This window comes from Melopsittacus undulatus, chromosome 4, assembly GCF_012275295.1.
Source record: "Melopsittacus undulatus isolate bMelUnd1 chromosome 4, bMelUnd1.mat.Z, whole genome shotgun sequence".
Classification (NCBI taxonomy): domain Eukaryota; kingdom Metazoa; phylum Chordata; class Aves; order Psittaciformes; family Psittaculidae; genus Melopsittacus; species Melopsittacus undulatus.
In genome coordinates this window covers 110,177,619-110,199,494 of record NC_047530.1, presented here as the reverse complement: position 1 = coordinate 110,199,494, position 21,876 = coordinate 110,177,619, and positions in this window count along the sequence as shown.

Below are 21,876 nucleotides of genomic sequence, written 5' to 3'. Positions count from 1 at the left end.
CACAGCACATCAGCACGCTCACAGGGAACAGCTTCTGCCTAAGACCTAAAACTTCCTTATATCTAAACTTCTTCCTTATACCTTTACCACACACCAACCTTGTGCCCCCACGGCAGTGGGACACTACTGGACCTAGCATTGCTTCCCATCACAGGCAAGAGGAGAGAGGATGAACCCCTTCAGCAAGCAGCAGCAATTAAACCCAACATATTTCTGCCACTTCCCCTCTCAAAAGGATGTGCTGATTCCTGCTGGGCTGGCCTCTGTTCAGGCAGTGTGGAAGCATTGCCAGGCTTCCATCTCACCTCCAGCTGTGAGCTCAATGGGCCTGCAGGCTCCATCCCTAGTCCTGGGCTAATACTCATCCCTATCCTGAGGGATGCTCCTGCATCCTGCCTGGAGGCTGTGGGTATTGATCACATCACAAGCCAGGTCCTCACAACTTGACTTTCATTTTACATTGAAGTCAACTGAAGAGCACTCAGGTTTCTCTTGTGAATCATAGAAACTGAACAGTTGGCTTTTACAAGCCCGTTGTTGCACTTTTATGGTTCCTGTGTATGGGCATGGAGAAATAGGGAGAACTCCAGCTGGTTTACCCACCCTGCCTTTCTTGTTAAGTGACACCAAATCTGCTTTGGCTTTGCTGTAAAACTGACTCAGAATAGCTGTCCTTGAGTGCATGGATACAAACAAAAAAGCTCACACAACTTTGCAGCTAAGCCATCAATCAGCTGAATGAGGAACTATACCCAAATTGTTCATATCAAACAGAATACTAAAGGCATTCAGGAAGACACTGGTACTGTTAGAACTTCACTAGATACCTCAGCCCCTTGGCCATAACCCCCAAAGAAACTGATGCCTGTGAAAGTCATCCACATACTTTTAAGGGGATAAATGGGCTCTCAAAAAAATGGGCTCTCACATTGACCCCAAGAGCTACAGTCTACTTGGAGTAGCTCTTTAGGGAGCAGAATTGGTTTAGAGCAGTACTATGAAGCTCTGTCACCTGCATCAGTGCTCTTGTATGATGAAGACTTCAGAGTAGCTGTGAGCAAGTTCTGCCAAGACAGTCTCCAGTGTGTTTAAGGACATATAACAAAGAACTTACCACTGGGCAATGGTTCAGGTAAATGCTGAAGGTCTCTGAAAAAAGGGCTTTTAAAGCACTGCTCTTCAGTGCCTATGGGAACCTGTGATGAACACAGTAGTGTGAAACCAAGAAGAAACAGCAAAGGTCACTGAGGTCTTTGGAAGGGGTGAAGGAGCACAGGAAATTATGGCAGGGAGTAGAAGCATTGAGGAATGCCATAGGTCAAGACTTGAGGGTCATTGCAGCAAGCACTGGCCAGCAGAGCACTGCTTGCAGAGGGTGGATTAAGGCTTTCAGCTGTGCATTGCCAGGGGCTGTCAAAGGATTTGCAGCTTCATTAACCCATGGGCTGTGTTCTTCTTTAGCAGTCGTGCTTGCTGCACTACTCAACACTCCCCAGTCAGTCTTAACTCAAACCAAGCCTACAATGAAACCGTGGTCTGATGGGAAACCAAAGCTCCCCTGCAAGTAATGGAAAGCTGTATTTTGTGTTGGCAACTGAAGCCCTGTTGTTGCCCTATTGAACAGGGGTCTCATGCTGCATAAACCTCTGCAATTCACTCAGGGAAGGTGGCTCCTGCAGATGGGGCTGTAGACCTGACATCTGCAGTAGACCTGATATCGGCAGTCAGTGCTTGCTAGTCGAAGGCCAGCACAGTGCTTCTATTGGGAAATCAAGTTGTTTCTCCACCACCCCAGGATACCACCTCTCTTTCCATGATGTCCCATCATGCCTCAGGTTGCTTTACATCAGAATTAGAGGAAAACAGCCATAAAACTGTGAAATAAGTCAAATTGTGTTATTGAAGTCTCAGTCTCTCAAGGACCTTTCTATTCAAGGGGCTCAATAACTGCTTCCTCCCAGGGAGGTCTCCTGTCTTGCAAAGGGATATTCTTGGAGTTACAATTCCCCAGCCAAGTACTTTATTCCATTTCATTCCAAAAGAATTCAGGCTTTGCAGCTCTGAGCCTGGCTGGGGCCTTTCCCCACCGTAATCCAGTTTAAATGCACACTGTTTCAGCATCCTGCCACAGGCTTTTCCATTGTCACTGGTAGAACAAGGCAAACCAAGCTTCCAGTCCTAAACCAGAGCCATGTCAGAAAACTAACCCCAAATTCTGGCTGCAGAGCTCAGGTCTTCTAATGGCTTCTTTTTAAAGTGCAAAACTCTCTCAACCCACCAATAGGTAGAAATGCCATAACTTGGTTATGGATGTGCATATTTACAACTGTACAAATACATTGAGATATCCATTACTCAGCCTCAGGCTTAAACCTTTGTTTGTGCAGTTAACACCCTGATTTGATTTTCTGTACTTAATATCCTTGCTTGGAATTGGAGCCAAATCTCTGCAAACACAAACTTCATTAATGAAAATGGTTTGGAAAAACCTATGTATTGCTAAAGAGAGCTGCTCAGTTCGGAAGCACTTTGCCCCCAAGAGATTCAGATGACTTAATCCAGGTACACAAGTGGCTCATTTCAAATCCAGAGAGAGATTTACACTGCAAACTGTGCAGCATGCCTGCAGCCCGCAAGTAATAGCATGGGGGAGCATCCATCAGGAGGCATCTCCATGGGCTATGGCTGTACAATAACAATATTCCAAGCTATTTTACATTGTTCCATCTCCATTTGGGCATGAACACTTGAGCCTTTATTGGTGCTTTTGTGTTGACTGGCAGTGTTCAAGGCCAGGTTGGACACAGGGGCATCATGCATCGTGACTAAGAGTGAAGAACAACCTGGCCCACACCATTCCTGCATTGGAGACCATCAAAAGCAAGCAAGAGGAAGCACAGGTTTGTACCATTAAGATGAAGGTGAACATCTTATTTCTCTGTGAAGAGCTACATACAACAAGCAGAACTCACTGGAGTCTGGTTAATAGTGTTTCACTGCAAAGACAGAGCACATTAGGAGAGCTTGAGTCTCAGTTATGATCAGTTTAATACATCACAACTATTGTGGGGAAAATTAACATTTTCCATGCTATTATTCCAGTATTGCTCTAATATAAGAAAATGGGAGCAAACAAATGGTTGTGAAAAAGGCAGACATGGAGAGCATGAACAGTGTTACAAATAGTAGGTTTCTGAGCAGATAAGGTTGTTCCTCTGACCTCTGATGACACCAGTGAGCTGATAATGACTGGGCTGCTGATACCCTCAAACCAAAGGGGTGTTAATTCAGCCTAGCAAAGGATTACAGGTCAGGAGAAGGACTGCAGGGAAAAATATGCCACTGCTCTTCAGTTTACATTGATTCACTTGCAAACTGACCTGTTTAATGCTAAGTTATAGAATCCGGTGTCAGCAACTTTCCTTTGCAAGAATCACAGCTTAAACTGCAACCCTGCACCCAAACCACCCAGACTATTAAGTTACTGCACTGGAAACAAAAGGGACTATAAAGTCTATTTGATCTCAAGCTCTAATGTGAAGCTCCCTATTGTAAAATATATAGTCCTTCCAGATAAGGACTTTTGAGCACAACCACAAGCCAAAACAAATTGATTTTTGGTTACATACAAGATAAAAAGTCAAGAAATTTGTGCCACAAAACTGAAAAGATTGTAAAAGATTTTATATAGCAACAAGTATAATAGCAATATACTTATAGAGCAATGTACGTACATAGCAGTAAGTACAGTATGTAGCTTCTTTCCTGCATATGCTGGTAAGGCAGAGATGATCAAATCTCAGACCTTTATGCTTTCACACCATTATTTCATCTGCTTAGTAAGCAAGTTATTAACTAAATGCTTTGCAAAAGAACCTTAAATCTGCAAAAATATGAATGAAAGAGATTCAATAAGTCTTGGATTTTCCCCTGTGATCCCAGCCTGCAAATAGGGAAGAATGGGGAAGGGATGGTGAGGTTCTAGCATGGCCAGTGTAGACAAGCATGGCATTAACCAAGCCAAGCAGTTCCTGCTGCTGGTCTGTGGCCTGTTTGCACCCAGAGAGACAAGAGCATACCCCAGGATATTGTTATATACCCAATATTGTTACATACCCAAGTATATTGTTACCTTGGGAATTATTATCTTTGACATTGAGTGCAGATGTTCACGTCATGTGTGAAAGGGGAGTCCTTTTCCTGGGATGCAGGAGGAAGGTTAGATCCATGATAATATTCACATTCTGGGCTGCATCCAAAGGAGCATGACCAGCAGGTCAAAGGAGGTGATCCTGCCCCTCTACTCTGCTCTTGTGAGACCTCACCTGGAGCATTGTGTGCAGTTCTGGTGTCCTCAACATGAAAAGGACATGGAACTGTTGGAACAAGTCCAGAGGAGGCCACGAGGATGATCAGGGGCTGGAGCACCTCCTGTATGGAGAAAGGCTGAGAAAGTTGGGGCTGTTCAGCCTGGAGAAGAGAAGCTGCGTGGAGACCTCAGAGCAGCTTCCAATGTCTGAAGGGGCCTACAGGGATGATGGGGAGGGACTATTCATTAGGGACTGTAGTGATAGGACAAGGGGTAACGGGTTGAAACTGAAACAGGGGAGGTTTAGATCGGATCTAAGGAAGAAATTCTTTACTGTGAGGGTGCTGAGGCACTGGAATGGGTTGCCCAGGGAGGTTGTGAATACTCCATCCCTGGCAGTGTTCAAGGACAGGTTGGACAGAGCCTTGGGTGATATGGTTTAGTGTGAGGTGTCCCTGCCCATGGCAGGGGGGTTGGAACTGGATGATCTTGAGGTCCTTTCCAACCCTAACTATTCTATGATTCTATATTCAATTGAAGGGCTACCACAGCTTATAGTGTTAGAAATTATTAGGCAAAGATATTCTTCCAGGCATTACTCCACTGATACAACCTCCAGATATTAACTGCAAGGATAGGGATGATTTAAGGTCCCAAACACACAGGAGGGATCAGCAACACAGATACATGTTAAAGAGGAAATGACTTATCCATAGCATCCTGTTGGACTCTTTGTGTGGATGGAGTTGTGCTGGTCTTTGAATGATCTCCATGTGGTGGTTAAAAGAAGAAAACTGATAAAAGGAGAGCTTCACTGAGGCAGCAGTTTGGCTGATAACCTCTCCTGATGATTTGCATTGTTTTGATGTGACCTCAGTGACAAAGAAATCACATGGCAAGCTGAAATAGATACAATGGTACTGAAAACAACCAAGGTAAAGAGCAAAGCAACCAAAGATTCTTAAAACAGTGCTCACTGGAGCATAAAGTCAGGAGACTTCCTAAGCTAAACCATGGAGATTTATAGAGATCCTGACTCCGAGGTTGGCTTCCTCCTTCCTGCCCATGCCTGAAATGCCTTTTACCCTCTGGTGCCAGGTATGATGTGACACTGTCTGTAGGGAAACCAGCGTTTCAGCCCATGTGGGAAACACGGGACAAGTGTATTCTGAAAGCAAAGCAAACACTTTAAGACCCACAAGTATTTTGCCTTGGGATATTTCCTCTTAATCTCAGCACTGACGCCTCTCAGCCCCTTCTCAGCACTTCAAACCCTGCAGCAGGCCAGCAGCAACCATTCCCAAGGTATTTAGTTTCTCCCCACTGATTTCGGCCACGATTGTGTTACCTCAGGTCTGAAAGGCTGCTCTGCTCCTTAAGTGACAGGTAATTGAATGGGTGCATAGCAAGGGGCTCAACAAAGATGTTTCCTCCAGACCAGCTCCTTTCCCCAACACCAAAGTGGTGCTTTGCACCTGAAAATGGGGCATAGCTCTCAGCTAATGTTCTCTCAATAGAATGTATTTCATAAGATATAATCATAGATTTGGATTAGACTCAATTAGGAAACACAGCAAAGACCGTTTGGGGCATCTTATGACAAAGTGTGTTAACAAAACCAAGCAACACGTAAGCAAAGGGATGACTCCAGCTGCAGCCTCTGCATGGGGGTATAGCCAGAGGCAAGGCGTTATCCTTGCAGGGACAGGGACTGCTATTGCTGTTCAGTCCTTCTCCTGCCAGATAAACACTTTCAAGTGTTGTTGCATCTGCATGTTCCAGAGGCAGAAACTTGATTCTCTTCCTATACTCACCTAAAATACTCTACTTGTTCAGACAGAAGGAAGCCAAGTGTCTAAAAACATTACCTATGTGAAGGAGAAAGTCCCCAGGTTTCTTTACGAAAACACTATACTTGCACATGAAATCACTGTTGTGAACAAAGAGCCATGGGGATCACCACACACCAGCTACATGCTGCTAGCCTGGAAATGCACTGGGGCAAGGCAATACACTTAACCAGAGTGCTAAAAGGCAGCTTGTATGGTCTCTGGTCCTAGTTTTAGCTATGATTTAAGTGTGATTGTATTTTCTCATCTGACTCCTATGACACAATCTGCTGTGCAAGTTTCAGTCTTGGGGAGCGAACAGAATCCAGAGGAGGCCATGGGGATGCTGCGAGGGCTGGAGCAGCTCTGCTCTGGAGCCAGGCTGAGAGAGCTGGGCTGGGGCAGCCTGGACAAGAGAAGGCTCCTGAAGGGGAGACCTGAGAGCAGCTCCATAAGCCTAAAGGGGCTGCAGGAAACCTGGAGAGGGGCTTGGGACAAGGGATGTAGGGACAGGCCAAGGGGAATGGCTTGAACCTGCCAGAACAGGGGAGACTGAGCTGAGCTCTGAGGCAGAAGCTGTTCCCTGTGAGGGTGCTGAGGCACTGGCACAGGGTGCCCAGAGAAGCTGTGGCTGCCCCATCCCTGGCAGTGCTCAAGGCCAGGTTGGACACAGGGGCTTGGAGCAGCTGCTCCAGTGGAAGGGGTCCCTGCCCGTGGCAGGGGTTGGAGCTGGAGGAGCTTTAAGGTCCCTTCATCCCAAACCAAGCTGGGATTCTGTGATCCTATAAAAGTGGGGTTTTGGTGTCCCAAGGCAGTGAAACTGTGCTGGAAGCTCTGGGTAGGTAACAGAGAGCACAGAAGCTGGGAACACCAGCCCAGATCCATACCTGGGTTAGCACAGGGCTTTTTATGAAAACCATTAGCCCAGCCGACAGCACAGGATGAATTACAGCACTTGTGAGAAATCAGCATAGACATTAATTGCACTTATAGAAGGTGGCAGAACTTTAACAACAGAATGGGAATACACTAAGATTTTGTATTAAACGTGTCTGAAACTCAGAGACATTTAAACCCTTTCCAATTCTCATTCACTCCAGCTTTAACTAATTCCACTGTGCAGCATTTCGTGTCAAGGCTAGCCACTTCATCTGCTTGGAAGGTGAAACATGGGATGGACACTGCTGTCACAGCCCACAGACATGTGCAGGCTGCTACTTGCTCCCAGTTTGCCTCCTATCAAATAAGACAAGTTCTGAGGCCATGAAACATCTGAATTCATAAGGAGTTACCCTGAGGTGGCAGCTTTAAAAGAGGAACTGAGGGAATATTCCCAAAACAGGAATTAAACAAGAAAAATCCTCATGGATATCACTATCTGTAAAGGGGAAACGTTTGAAACATGACTTTCCAGCCTTCTACAAGAGATTGGCTTTCTTACATACCTAGAAGTTATCTTCTCTATGCTGAAAATCACTTTAGCAGCTCAATTGTAAGAGCAAACCAATGATTTCTGAGCACTGCAATATTTAGTGATAGAATGAAGCAAGGTCTTGAACCCAATATCAACGTGTTCCATTCAGCAATAAGAGAAATACTGTAATTAGTTCTCCTAATCAGTACCAAAATTCCCAAATATCCCAATTTCTAAGGAAACTGGAAAACCAGAAGGTAAAGGATGTTTCTGAGTAGAGGTAAATTAAACAGCTCTTGTAGCAGTCATTTATCATCACTTCCCAGCTCTTTCACCTTGGCTCTACCCAGGTTATCAATAGTTTTAAACATCAAGCAACTCATTTCTCAGACAGGAAGAAATAAAGCAAGGAACTGCAATTAGTGATCACACATGAGTGCTTGTGTGGGAGCAAGAGAAGGCAAGGGCAGATACCTGTTGTTAAGGTGGGCTGAGATTAGTACCCACGTGTTGGGATCAGTACCCATGTCCTTGGGGCTGAGGATCACTGTTGTACAACCAGTTTAGCCTCTGAAACAGCAAGATGTGAACCTGAATATAAGAGAACATCACCACATTCAACGTATGTGCTAACAGAGAAAAGATGTAGCATGGGATGGGGTTGGAAGCATGGTATAAACCAACACACCCGGTACACTTGCTTTGGAGTAACCAAATCTTCAATCTTTTTCCAGATCACCTCATTTTCATATAATCCTGGACTGGTTTGTGTTGGAAGGGACCTTAAAGCTCAAGTTTGCATTTCCTGACTGCTTAAGCTTCATTAAGTTCGCTATCTGTTGAGCAAACAGAGCTGTCTGATGCCATCCGATTTACACTGGGTATCAGGCATCCATCCAGGGATAGCGGTTGTGATGTAGCGTGTAAAGGGAAACCCATAGTGCTTACCGTCAGCAGTGACCTGTTTGCCATTGGAAATGAAGACCCCGGACACAGAAAAAGGAAAGTTACATTTTGGTGGAGGGCCCAGCACTGAACTCCTTCAGTCTGCAGTGTTTCTGTGTGTTGATGCCTCGGCCAGAGGTGAAAAGGCAGCACAGTGTTATTACTCTGGATTTTATTGACAGTAAACAGTCTGAAGCTGCTCCAGGCAGGGCAGACAGGGACCTCCATGGCTTTTACAACTGTGGGGAAAACCCCAAATAACAATTTCATGTCTAAATTATACCTTCTGAGCACTTGAACTGGTGAAATGGGTGCTTGCTTGGGGAGGGCAGGAGTACACCCCACACCGCAGTCATGGTTCCTTGCACCAGCTCTCTGCTATAAGTACATGGTACAAGACAAAACTCCTCTAAAAGAGGAAGAAAAATCTCCTCTGGAATAAGCAAGAGGAAAGGAAGTGGTAAATCTTTAGTCTGTGAGTGAACGGGATCAGTTCAAGTACCAAGAATTGTCCTGGAAGAAGAGGAGATGGGAATGGATCCCCCTTCCACCTCTTGCTGCAGTAGAAGAAGATAACCTCAAATAGCTCTGTTCTACCCTCCTCCTCCTCACTGAGGCAGAATCCTGTCTGGCTGTCATACTCCAGCATTGGAACAGGCTGCCCAGGGCAGTGTTGGAGTCACCATCCCTGGAAGTGTTCACACACTGTGTAGATAAGGCCCTCAGTGCTATGGGTTAGTGGTGGGGTAATGATGCTCTTAAAGGTCTTTTCCAGCCTTGTTGATTCTGTGACCTGTCCACAAAGGCACCACAAGGCTAATTTTTGTTAGTCATGCTTAAAATTGATTTATGGAGCCCGGAATGTAAAGGACAAGAGACAAATCAATATAACCAATACTGACACAAGAGGGAGGGCAGGAGTCAAAGCTGAAGATGGACTGTATCATTTGGCTAAAGACACACGTTTATGGACATAGCAGTCTCCAGCTGGGGTCTTGCAGAGTAAAACAAAAATGGTGCTAAAATAGCATCTCATCCCAAATTTGCCTTTCAAGAGTCTTTCAGAAAGGGCATGGACTACCTGAATAGCCCTGCATCAGGTTTTAAGCTATAAGGAATAAGTGTTGATGTTTTGTTACATTGGCATCTTATTTTGACAAGAAGAAAAACCCCCAGGAACTCTTTACACTGCACTATCCGTAACAGTCACAAAACAGTGCTGCAGGACATGTGTAATCAAATACTGGGATACATCAGGCAAGACAGATTTCAAGCTTTAAATCACTCCGGAGAACCATGTGCTAAGACAAGCTGTCATGATTTGGCCTGAAATTTTCCAGCTGTATGATGCTTTTAAGGGAACCTGGACCTTGCCAGAGGCTCTGCAATGGGTGATATGCTGCCTCTTAATAAGGCTTTCTTCTCTTCTGTACAAGTTGTGACTATGGGCACCTTGATGTATTGTTTTCATGGTGACAGTAAGTTCAGATGTGTTCACATTGTTTAAAAGACTGAGCTGTAGATACCATCGGAGATGACACACAAATAGCTTCTTTTAATAGCTGAAATATGAGGTGCTATCAGCTATCTCACTGAACAGGTTTTAAGAGCTTATTTGAGTTTAAAGAGAAATCCAAGAGTGAGATGAACCAATGGGAAAGTGCTTTCTGCTTGTAAATAACCTGCTCCTTACACACAACCAGAGCTGCACCACTAGGACCAAAGGCAAACCTCCAAAGATGGAGTTGTTTGAAATGCAAACAAAGGAGCATCCTTCCTGTGCAGGGAGGGAGGAGAGATAGGTTCTCCTCCTATAAAGGCTCCTCCACCCAATAGAAGTACAGACACAGCATCACTCAGTGGCTTTATTTGGGCAAACAGTGCTATTGCCCAGCCATAACTGACTGATGGAAAGAAGTATGGTGGAAACCACATACTGATCTTAAATCAGAAGACTTTCAGCTCACTGCAACATCAGTTTTTAGCACTGCCTTTCAAACCAGAAGAACAACCTTTTCCCAACACTTCATCCCCTTCCCTAAGCTGTCAAGTGATAGATTGGCTTCCCTTGCATCAGTGGAAATGAAAGGTGCTCAACACTTTATAGCCAGTCCAATGGGTCTATATTATATATTATTTGACTATTACACACACAGTACTCTGGTTCTTCCTCTCAGAAGTGCTTTTTCAAACACCCAGTCCTGATTTATCCTTAGGGCAGAGGAAAACCACCCAAACAGAACTGCTCATGGGTAAGCTGCAGTATTAGACTTCACTAAAAGCCCAGTGATCAAATGAAGCTGCCACTACACAGCAGAGAAAACCAGGAGCCTGAATTCACATCACACACTAACAGTGTGGGTGCATCACCGGGAGATGCAGGCTCATTCCTACAACATCCCACCGCAGTTCACTAGCTGCAAGCTCCTGAGCTAAGAAGTGGAAAAGAACATACTTCAACTTCCTTCTGGAGCTATAAAAGGTCTGGAAAAGGGGTTTTTAATAATAAATAAACCCTATTAAATCAATCTTTCATGGCCCTGAGGTACCATAGCATCCTAGGCATCTCATAAGCAACATTAGAACCACAAACCATACAACAAAAAGCACAGGAAATCAGAGGAACATTAAATATTTAACATTTTATCACTGTGTCTTGCCAAAAGAATGTTTAATTTTGACAAAGATGGCTTTGCACTTGTCTTCAGGTGTGTTATCATATTACAAGAGATGCGAGGGGGAAAGGCTGCACCCCATACATACCCACTTTTGCTGTGTAGGACACAAACTACACAGCTATTTTCTCATATCAAAGAAGGTGAGAAGGGTCAGGAGGACACTGGGGTGAAGGCAAAATACTTTGTTATGGATTACATGCAAAGATGGTATGTCTCTTTATGTCTTATATGCAAAGATTATATGTTATATAATGTTGACTACTGAAACATCCATGAGCCCTGAATCCTTCCCCTGCCATGGGCAAGGGAAGCTACACAGGGCTGCAAAGAGCTCCAAGATCTTCACACTCCAGCATAGCCCAGACTCAGATCCTGACTCCATGTGTTCAAACCATCCGTGAAGCAGAAAGCAGGTTCAAATCCTAATTTCCCATAACATCCCTTGCAGCTATTGAAGCAAAGCCAACAGAAATGTAGGACTAATCCTTGCCATAAACCCCCAACACTACACATGTTCTCATTTCAGCCAGCTTTCAAGATTCAAGTGCTGCATAAGAACAACATGTTTCCTTGAGGCTCTTTCAAGTGGATGATATTTCCTACTCCTGCCTTTAAATTATTCAGGAAATAAACCTGGAAACTCTACAACTTCTGTTAAAACAACAATCATCCTTTAAAGCCTTTTGAAATACTCATAGCAAGTTATATTCTTATGCCTAAAAGAAGAATACAAATCAAGCCTCCATCAGAAGGCACTGAAGAAGTCAAGCATCAGTGTTGAGTTTTCACCTCAGGAGTACAAAGATAACACTAAATGGCAAAATAGAGGGAGAATTGGGAGTCAGATAAATACATTTCTAAACCAGCCTCTACAGAGCTTCTAATCCAAAAGGCTTCATAAATTATAAGATTAATTTATAGGCAGCGAGAGGTGTTAATAGGAAATTCACACCATTTATTTTATCTTTCCTTATTCCTCATAGCAGCTTTTTCCTGAGAGTTCTAACATTTCTGCAATAAAAATGAGTTGGAAACAAACAAGTGCAATTACATGGCTCCCAAAGCCAAGGTTTGAGAGGAATAAATAACTCACTATAAAATAGCATGTTAACAAAGCTACCTCTGACATTGATGATTATTGTAGATCCTGGGACCTGGTTGGAAATAAGCATAACTCCTTGTGTATTCTGTACCAAGAATTATACACTGCATGTTCAGAAGAGTGCTTTGGCTCACTTTGCTAGTGTTTTAGTCATCACTCACTGGTAAAAAGCTAGAGTAAGGAAAGGACAATATAAATACAACAACACATATACTTATCTTTCCTTTCCTGAAGCTTCCAGCTCTGGCTCCTGTAGCTCCTCCATCCTAAAGCAAGCTGGCTTCATTAGGAAACTGCTTCACAGAGACCTTAGAGGCTGAAAACCAAACATGTACCACGGTCGATGTTACTCCAAGCAAGGAGCTGATGGAGAAGCAGGAAGCACAAGCTATTTAACACCTCTCATTCCTTGATTGCCAAAGCCAGATTTGGGGAGAGATAATGGGAATTAGAGCTGTTCTCCTTGCAGGTGGCCACAGGCTCATGTAATTATAGTAGTAAGGAAACCAAATGAGAATGAGCCACAGCTGGCCCTATGGTTAGGGCACACCTTTACACATAATTAGGTCAATCCTGTGGGCTCTACCAGCTAGTTAGATAATAAACTCAAACCCAAGCCACTGTTGATCTTTCCAACCCAAGAATCACTATGTACAGACTTTATTCCCCAATACCAGTGGATGGCTTCATTGGTAGTGATCCTTGAGAGGACTTTCTCAGCCATAGTTTGACCTCAGAAACACTCTTTTTGGGACTTTTGAATAATGAACATCCACTCCAGAATTCTGATAGTGCTGGAAACCTAAAAAACAAATGCTTTATAATGACAAGTGAGACCCAGTACTAGTCTAAATCTGAAGGGATTTTAATATACATCTATAATTGGGTTAGTGATCCAGCAGGTTCGCTTTACACTTGGGATACATTGTGCATGTGTCAAAAAGATGTGAATGGAGTTTATATATATGGCTCTGGAGTTCAGTTGCTGTAAGGATACATCTTAGCTTGGGTGGATGTTGTCTATCCATTGGACAAGCCCCTGCTTTAAAAGGATGAGAAATGACTTTGTTTCTATAAATACTTTGTACCACTCGGTTTTAATTTGCTCAGAACTTGACTTACTGCCGTTGCCTGCCAAATTCCACTTCCTTTTTAAGTCTGCTCCCTTATTTCCTAACCAATTGCTATTATTACCTTCTGATTATGCAGTCTTGGAAGCAGCTTTGTGAATGGGGTTGGCTTTGCTGTGCATAGCAAAGCATTTGTTTATGAGAAAACTTCCAGCTGTCGTGAAGGCAACGCTGAGGATGAACTGTCTGGTGTTGGAGTCACTGCTCATAGATGCTATGGGAGAGGACCAAAGGGGTGATGGAGGACAGCTGGAGCACCATAGAATGGTTTGGGCTGGAAAGGACCTTAAGATCATCCAGTTTTAACCCCCTTGCCATGGGGAGGGACACCTTCTACTAGAGCAGCTTGCTCCAAGCCCCATCCAACCCAGCCTTGAACACTGCCAGGGATGGGGCATCCCTGGAATTGACTTCCCTCTTTTTTATTCATTGATTTTAAATTGATTGCAATCCCAGCTTTTTTATCCCACTTCTTATTTGCAGGGAAATGAACCCATTGCCACCCTTGGCTGTCATTTGCCTTTCTTCATCCAAGGGACTGCAGGCACTTCTTTACCACCCTCCTCCATCTCTATCCCACCCCATGCTTTGCTGGGGAGATGGTTGCTGAAGGAAGGAGTTGGGGGTCAGCCAGTGCCATGCATGCTCAAGGTGCTCTGTCTGCCTGCACGGGGCTTCCTCCTCCTTCCTCTGATGTTCTGCTCTATTGCAGTGTGCCAAATCTAACCCAGAATTGTCAAAATGAGCTTGCTGAAGAGATCTCCCCACGGGGAGCCTAAATGAAAGCAAATAGATCATTGAGGGGTAAGACCTGTGAGATGACCTTCAAGAGTGTAGAATGTCATACAAGCAGCTTTACATGCTAATGCTGGACGAATAGAGGTGTATAATATGCTGCAAGAAACAGTGAACTTGTGCAGATAATGCCCTTTTGCCAACACCTCCATACATTGAGCTGCAATGAGCTTTAATTTATCTAATATTCTACTGTTTGCTTAAGATATGTGCAACTTACGACCTCTCCTAGAGCAAATAAATGCAAACTAGAGTGTGTTGCTTTACCCAGTGTATCAAAACTGAGCAGACAGGCAGTGATTTATACTGTATAGACAGCACAGGCTATTAAGGAAAGCAGCATATGTGGAAGGTGGTGTTTGGCTTAATTAATGCTGTGAATGCAAGAAGCTCATTTTACTCCAAGCATGGTCATTAGAAGCCTTTGATGTATGTAATTTACCCACAGCAATTGCTGACATGTGCTTATGGAGATAACTTGATGAAGCATCATTGTATCAGTGGCAATGGGATGCTTTCAAGGGCAATGTTTGCTTTAAAATGAGAAGCTGCTGCCTTAATAGAAAATAATGATCTGGTAATACAAGAGGCAGCAAGTGATCTCTGACAATAAGGTGAAAGCATGGTTGTCCTCTGGAAGGCCACATGAAGTTAGCCTTTAGCAGTCGGTCATCCTCAGCCAGGTACCAAAAGGTCTGAGGTTTCATCCTCTTTGACACTGGCCATCACGAAGATGTATTAAAGTGCAGGAATAAGACATTAGAGGGCAGAGGTAATCCCAAGCATCATGTTTCAGCCTTAACAATGAGGATAATTCGGCTGTGGAGATGAATCCTGTCTAAAACACAGAGCAGGACTGTTCCTTAAATATGGATGTCAAATATGTCCCTTTTTGGTGGCATGCTTAAAAAACCCAACAAACCCAACACAAACCCCAACAATTTCCAACAGAGAAGGTGTGGAACTTTGAACCCCCATAACCACAAGGCTCAGCCTTGAGCACTCATCTCATAGTTGTATTCACAAGAGTTTGTTCCCCAAACAAGCCTTTAGCATCAGTTAAAGGGAAAAACCCTTAAGTATTATACCTAAGGAAACCCAAAAGATAACATGAAGAGGGATATAAGTCTTTTGTGTTATTAGGCTCTTGTTCTGAATCACTGCAGAACAGCACAAGCCCCTTGAGGGGACATTTCCTACCTCTGTGTTTGCATCAAGCACAGGGCAGCAGTGCTGGGCACTTGGGACATACAGTAGGAAGCACTTGCAAAATAGTTCTTTATTCCATACTAAAACACTTCCTAAAGGCACAATATTATTACCAGGCATTGCAAGGCATGCAGTTAAAGACAGACAGACAAATAAAGCTGGTTTCTTAGTTTCTATTCCTAGAAATTCATAGACTGGGCATGGCTCAGAGCAGAGCATAGACTCCCAGCCTGGTTTGGGTTGGAATGGACATTAAAGCTCCTCCAGCTCCAACCCCTGCCACGAGCAGGGACCCCTTCCACTGGAGCAGCTTCCCACTTGTGAATTTGAACCCAAGGAAGAGAATCAAACCTGATTTTCTAGGTAGGGCTAAACCCAACCGGACACTAATTTCCTCTGGGGAAAGGGGAAGTTAATGAACAGTGTATTGTATTGAGAGGTTCTATCTGAAGCCCTGAAGGTGGCGGCCAAAGCCAGTACCACCTCATTCAAACCGAGTCCTCTCCCCTCTGCTGTCCCTCTCTTTGTTATCAAGGCAGGACTCCTCTCCACAGTATATATTTGTATTCCTTCAGAGCCTTTTCCCCTCCGTTGTTTCCCCATCTCTTTCATTAAGAGGACTTAAGGAAACACTTCTTGCATTAAGGATTCCATCCTTGCTGCTGGATAATTCTTCCATCTGAAACATCTCGAAATCAAAACAGTTTTACACCCCTAACGGGATCACCCTGGTACCACAGCTCCTAATCAGCCTTTGGCTGTCTTAAGTCTTTGTTTTCACAGCAGGATGCTTTAGGAGGGCTTTTTCAATGCTTCCTACCTACTCACAGTGTTCTATTTCCCTCCTTTCCCTTCCCTTTCCCATTTGCCTTTCCCTTTTTCCTTTTCCTTTTCCCTTTTCCCTTTTCCCTTTCCTAAAACCCATTTTGCTCTTTGCTTCTGGGTTCCTAATTCTTTGTTTCAGGGATAACTACCAGAAATCTCTTCTGGACAAGACACAGTCATTCACATCTCTCACAAGCACTGCTTTGCCTTAAGAGATGTGACACAGAAGACCTAAATGTCCATGGTAGTGCCTTGACACTGCTCTGGGCACAGCAGCAAGGGAAATTCATCCAAGCATCTTTAGTTGTGTCAGTAAAAGCACCTTGAATCCCAGTCTCCTACAGTGCATCATCTTGCTGAGCAGAAGGCAGCAGGAGTGAACATAGTTCTTACCTGTGTGTCTTTATGGGATGCATTAACAGGTTTCTGCTGTCATTTGCAGTCAGAAACATGAGTGTGTGTTATCTTCAGGATCTCAGGAGGGTGAGAAAACCTCAGAAGCATGAAATATTCCCCCTTTAGCAAACCCTTTTGTTCAGTTATTTTATAGCCAGCAGGAGCAAACTGTTGGAACTTACCCTGAAAATTGATGCCTACCAGTAAAAGATCCCTCAATGCTTTGGGTCACTTTGAATCATAGAAGTCATCGTTGTTCTCTTGGCTATTAACTGCTTCCAAAGCACAGCACTGCAAGTGTCAAAGCTGAATGATGTGTGATGCATTTAGCTAACCTCTGACTCCAAAAGTATCTCTCTGTAAGCTTATACCCCCGTGATGAGAAGTGCAGATACACAGTGGGGTGTCCAGGACAGGGGCACCATGACACTGCTGGTGCCTGCTGGTGGGGATGAGGTTATGGCTCTGAAGTCTTCACACACGCTTCTGAGACTACAAAGTCATTTGAACCTTTCCAAAATGTATTGGTGGGAGACTCTGGAAAAGCTTTCAAATGCTTGGAAATAAAGGAAACTGAGAATTACAGAGTCTGTGTCAAGGTCCAATGTGGACTAAAACTCTCATACTCATGAAAACCTCTTTCCCTACATGATGAAACCTCCAGCCCATCAGGACAAAGGGATTGCTGAGCCTATTGCTGCCCTTAAGCCCTTCATATTTTCCTGGCATGGAAATAAGCTTTCCAGCCTGGGCACACTTGAAATGCTTCCTGTCTAGGGTCTTAAGACCTAACCCTAACCCCAACCCTAACCCCATCTCAGATGGACCACCACAAAACCCTCAAGAGGTCCTTAGCTTGTGCTCTATTTCAATCACCGGTCCATGATTACAAGAAGATGGGATGCAGGAATTACCCCCAGAAAACCAAGCCTGGAGAGTCACATTGCAAACTAGTATTGAAATTCAAACACCATGGAAAAGGCAGGAAAAGGTTCAATTGGAAACACATTCAGGGTGACCTGGCCAGTGTGTCCAGTCTGCAGCTCCAGTCCCCCCAAAGGATGACTGCTATTGCAGTGATAACCCTAACCCTTGGGACAGTTTATACTGTATCCTTAATATTGTTTTGCTTTGAGGTCTAAAGAGACATATTAGCATCAGTTTGTCACTAAATCACTGTTATACCTTTCCATGTGGGTAAACCCACAGCTGATGTAGTTCTTAAAGATGTGCAATTGTTAGATGCTAAATACATTATGTAGAAAGATCTTTGTGCTGAAACAAAGATTGAGGTTGTATCCCATGGTTTAATATACCTATTGTTTAAAAGGGCACTTTGGGTCCCTGCAGTCTGACCACCTTTCTTCTGTATTAACAACTAGACTAGGTGTCTCAAGGAATGAAGCGATGAGAATGAAGCAGTATTTAAATGTAATACATGCAATCCCCACAAGGTGCCCTTTTCTGACTATTTGTGCACTGTATCTGTACTTAAAGGAGTGTTGGGATATAGAAAAGCCAAGTGTGAGCTTGTTCCTGTGCTTGGAGACAGGCTGCAGCCTGCAGCCACTCAGAACTAGTATTAACACTCCACCAGACTCAGAGCAAGGCTGTCCCAAACCTACCCTAGTACAATATTACAATACAATACATAGCAAACTGAAGGAAACTGTGCTTGATAACACATGATACAGCCTCCAGGTAACATTTATTCTCAGCAAAAAATGCTATAAAGTACTCAAGTACTATAAACTTGACTTCCTTTTCTGGTTCTTGTTACTCTCTATTTACAGCAATAAGAAATACACTGGACCATACCTATGGAGATTAAAGCATCTACTGTGAATTGATACCCACCCCCATTGCACAATGTGCACTGACAGCATACATGTATGTATTCATGCTGAGGTTCACTATCACAGAGGAGGTTTACTTCCAAGGTAACTTCTCAATAAATGGACTCTTCAGCGCAGCCCAAACTCATTTTGTTCTTAGACCCTATGGGCATTTGCTTGCACTCAGATTTTGCACAGAGCCATTTATCACGTCCTGCTTGACTTTTCCCTTCTCTTTGCTCCAGTGCCCGGGGCTGCCCAAGGCTTCCATTAACTCCACATCTGCCCCAAAGCCGCTGGAAACCCTTTTGCTTGGATAAGCCTTGGGGCAGATTGGTTGGGCTTGTGATGAAGAGAGAAACAGCCTTAAGAAGGAAGAGTTTTAATACTTTAATGAAAGGTTTCAGATTCATATGAGCAATTTTAAACCACAGGCTTGCTTTTATTTACAATTACATGGACCAGCTCTTTGGGTTCCCCTTCTAAAGCCTGCCTGGAATGATGGCATTCCCTGACATTCCTTTGTCCTGCTTTGGTCTAAGTAGACTATGAAGCATCTCATGGTTTGTTCAGATACAATACATAAAAAAGGTGTTTAAAGCTGTTGGTTCAGGATGGGAAGCCAGGAAATCACAGTTTCTTACTACCTGTGGTGTGGTGTATCCTGCTCTCTTCAGCACACAAGCAGTCACTCGAAACAGGAGGCAATACTGGGATTTCAAGTCCTAAAATGGCAACATTACCCAGCAGCAAGTGGAAGATGTTCAGAGCCAAGGGAGCTGCCCCTACGGCTGCAGTGGGACTGGAGGCTGCCCTGGCTGTTCCCAAGGTTGAGGGGTTCCACATGCTCAGGGAAAGGCAGGGGCATGAGGAAGCTCTTTGCTGAGAGAGCTACCAGAAGCACAGAATCCCAGCCTGGTTTGGGATGAAGGGACCTCAAAGCTCCTCCAGCTCCAACCCCTGCCATGGGCAGGGACCCCTTCCACTGGAGCAGCTGCTCCAAGCCCCTGTGTCCAACCTGGCCTTGAGCACTGCCAGGGATGGGGCAGCCACAGCTTCTCTGGGCACCCTGTGCCAGCGCCTCAGCACCCTCACAGGGAACAGCTTCTGCCTAAGAGCTCAGCTCAGTCTCCCCTGTTCTGGCAGGTTCAAGCCATTCCCCTTGGCCTGTCCCTACAGGCCCTTGTCCCAAGCCCCTCTCCAGGTTTCTTGCGGGTCCATCTAGGTACTGGAAGACTGTTGTAAGGTCTCCTTGTACAAACACAGCCATATCCTGCCAGAAGAGACACTTACAGGAAAGAACATTTCCTCCCCGGACAACTTCATTATGTGATTGTTTGCTTGCTTGTTTGATGGTGCTGTTCTTTCAGGACCTACACAGAGGAAAAAGAGAATGGAGCTGAGCTGTCAGTTCTTCTTGCTCCTATTTGGTGTGTTGCAGGACAGCATGCGAGCAAACCCCTTTCACAGAATGTTCACCTACACACTTGAGCACTTTAAAGAACTTTTAAATAGACATTTATTACAGTCAGACTGATAGAATCACAGAATGGTTTGGGTTGGAAAGGACCTTAAGATCATCCAGTTCCAACCCCCCTGCCATGGGCAGGGACACCTCACACTAAACCATAGCAACCAAAGCTTCATCCAGCCTGGTCTTGAACACTGCCAGGGATGGAGCATTCACAACCTCCCTGGGCAACCCATTCCAGTGCCTCAGCACCCTCACAGGAAAGAATTTCTTCCTTATATCCAATCTAAACTTCCCCTGTTTAAGTTTTAAACCATTACCCCTTGTCCTATCACTGCAGTCCCTAATGAACAGTCCCTCCCCAGCATCCCTGTAGGCCCCCTTCAGATACTGGAAGCTGCTATGAGGTCTCCACGCAGCCTTCTCTTCTCCAGGCTGAACAGCCCCAACTTTCTCAGCCTGTCTCCATACAGGAGCTGCTCCAGTCCCTGATCATCCTCGTGGCCTCCTCTGGACTTGTTCCAACAGTTCCATGTCCTTTTTATGTTGAGGACACCAGAACTGCACACAATGCTCCAGGTGAGGTCTCACCAGAGCAGAGTATTGTCTTAATGAGAAGCTCCAGGGTACAGTTATGAGACGTTTCATGATATTGCTGATAAAATTCATTGCTCTTTCACAAAGCACTTTAACAGGGAAAAAACCCCAGCTAGGAATGAGCATCAAGGAACTAAGTTTATATCACAAACTCACAGCTAGCATAGCAAAGAGTCTGTGCTGATCATGTGAAGAGGTCAGGCAGCCATGGTAGGGGCCAACTCAGCTGAAACATGGTTGTTTCTTAGTCTGAAGAAGAACTAATGAGCTCATCTCAATAAAATGATGGAAAACTCACAGCCTGCAGTGTCTGTGGGCTCAGCGTGAGCAGAAACACCTTGTGGGTTAAGCCCATAATGAAAACAAAATACCATGTATCAGTTCTATCACAACCTGACAGTCATAAATGAACCAAGCTGTTGGCAGAGTTAATAGTGGGGAATCTTTCAGCAAGCACAGCAGTAATCACCCTAAAATAATAATAATGAAACAACTTCCCTTTTATCTGGTTATACAGGTGATAAAAAAGTGTTTTCCCTAAAAAAATCCATTTTATATATATAAAACCAAACAGATATCTAAGCCATGTGTGGTCAGTTTGAAAGGAAAAAGGTTTGATCTTGTGAGAATACACTAATCCTTTTCGGTAGGTAGGAGATGGGCATTGTAAAAGCTACTGCTGCAGGTAGGAGTAGAGAGTTTGTGGTCCTTATTTAGCCATATGGTTCTTAAAGCCAGTACCAGATAGATAGTATTGTTATTATATGTCTTTTTCACTACTTCGTTAGAACATTTCCCCTCTACCACCCCGACTTCTGCAGCTCTTATTGGAACTCACTGTACAACCACTGTCTCCTGAGTCAGCTCATGGTATTATTTATCTGGCCTGGGGACAGGGTGCCCAGAAAAGCTGTGGCTGCCCCATCCCTGGCAGTGCTCAAGGCCAGGTTGGACACAGGGGCTTGGAGCAGCTGCTCCAGTGGAAGGGGTCCCTGCCTGTGGCAGGGGTTGGAATTGGATGAGCATTTCAGTCCAGTAAAGCACAGGGAAATCACAACGCTTAGCAGGGATGAACTGCATGCGAGTATCAGAGCTCATGAAAATTGACTAAAAAATAAAGGTGATTTATCACATTCTGTTTGTGCTTATTATGGGCTTGTCATAAGTGATAACTGCTCTAAAAATACCAAATTATTGCTTTTGCAATCAGATTAAAATAGAACTAAAATTAAAATATAAGGAATTAAGACCAGTAAAATAATCCTGGTTGATTTCTTAGGACATTAAAACTCTAGTTTTCAGCTACTCTGCTTCAGCTTAACCAGCAAGAACTGCAGGCAT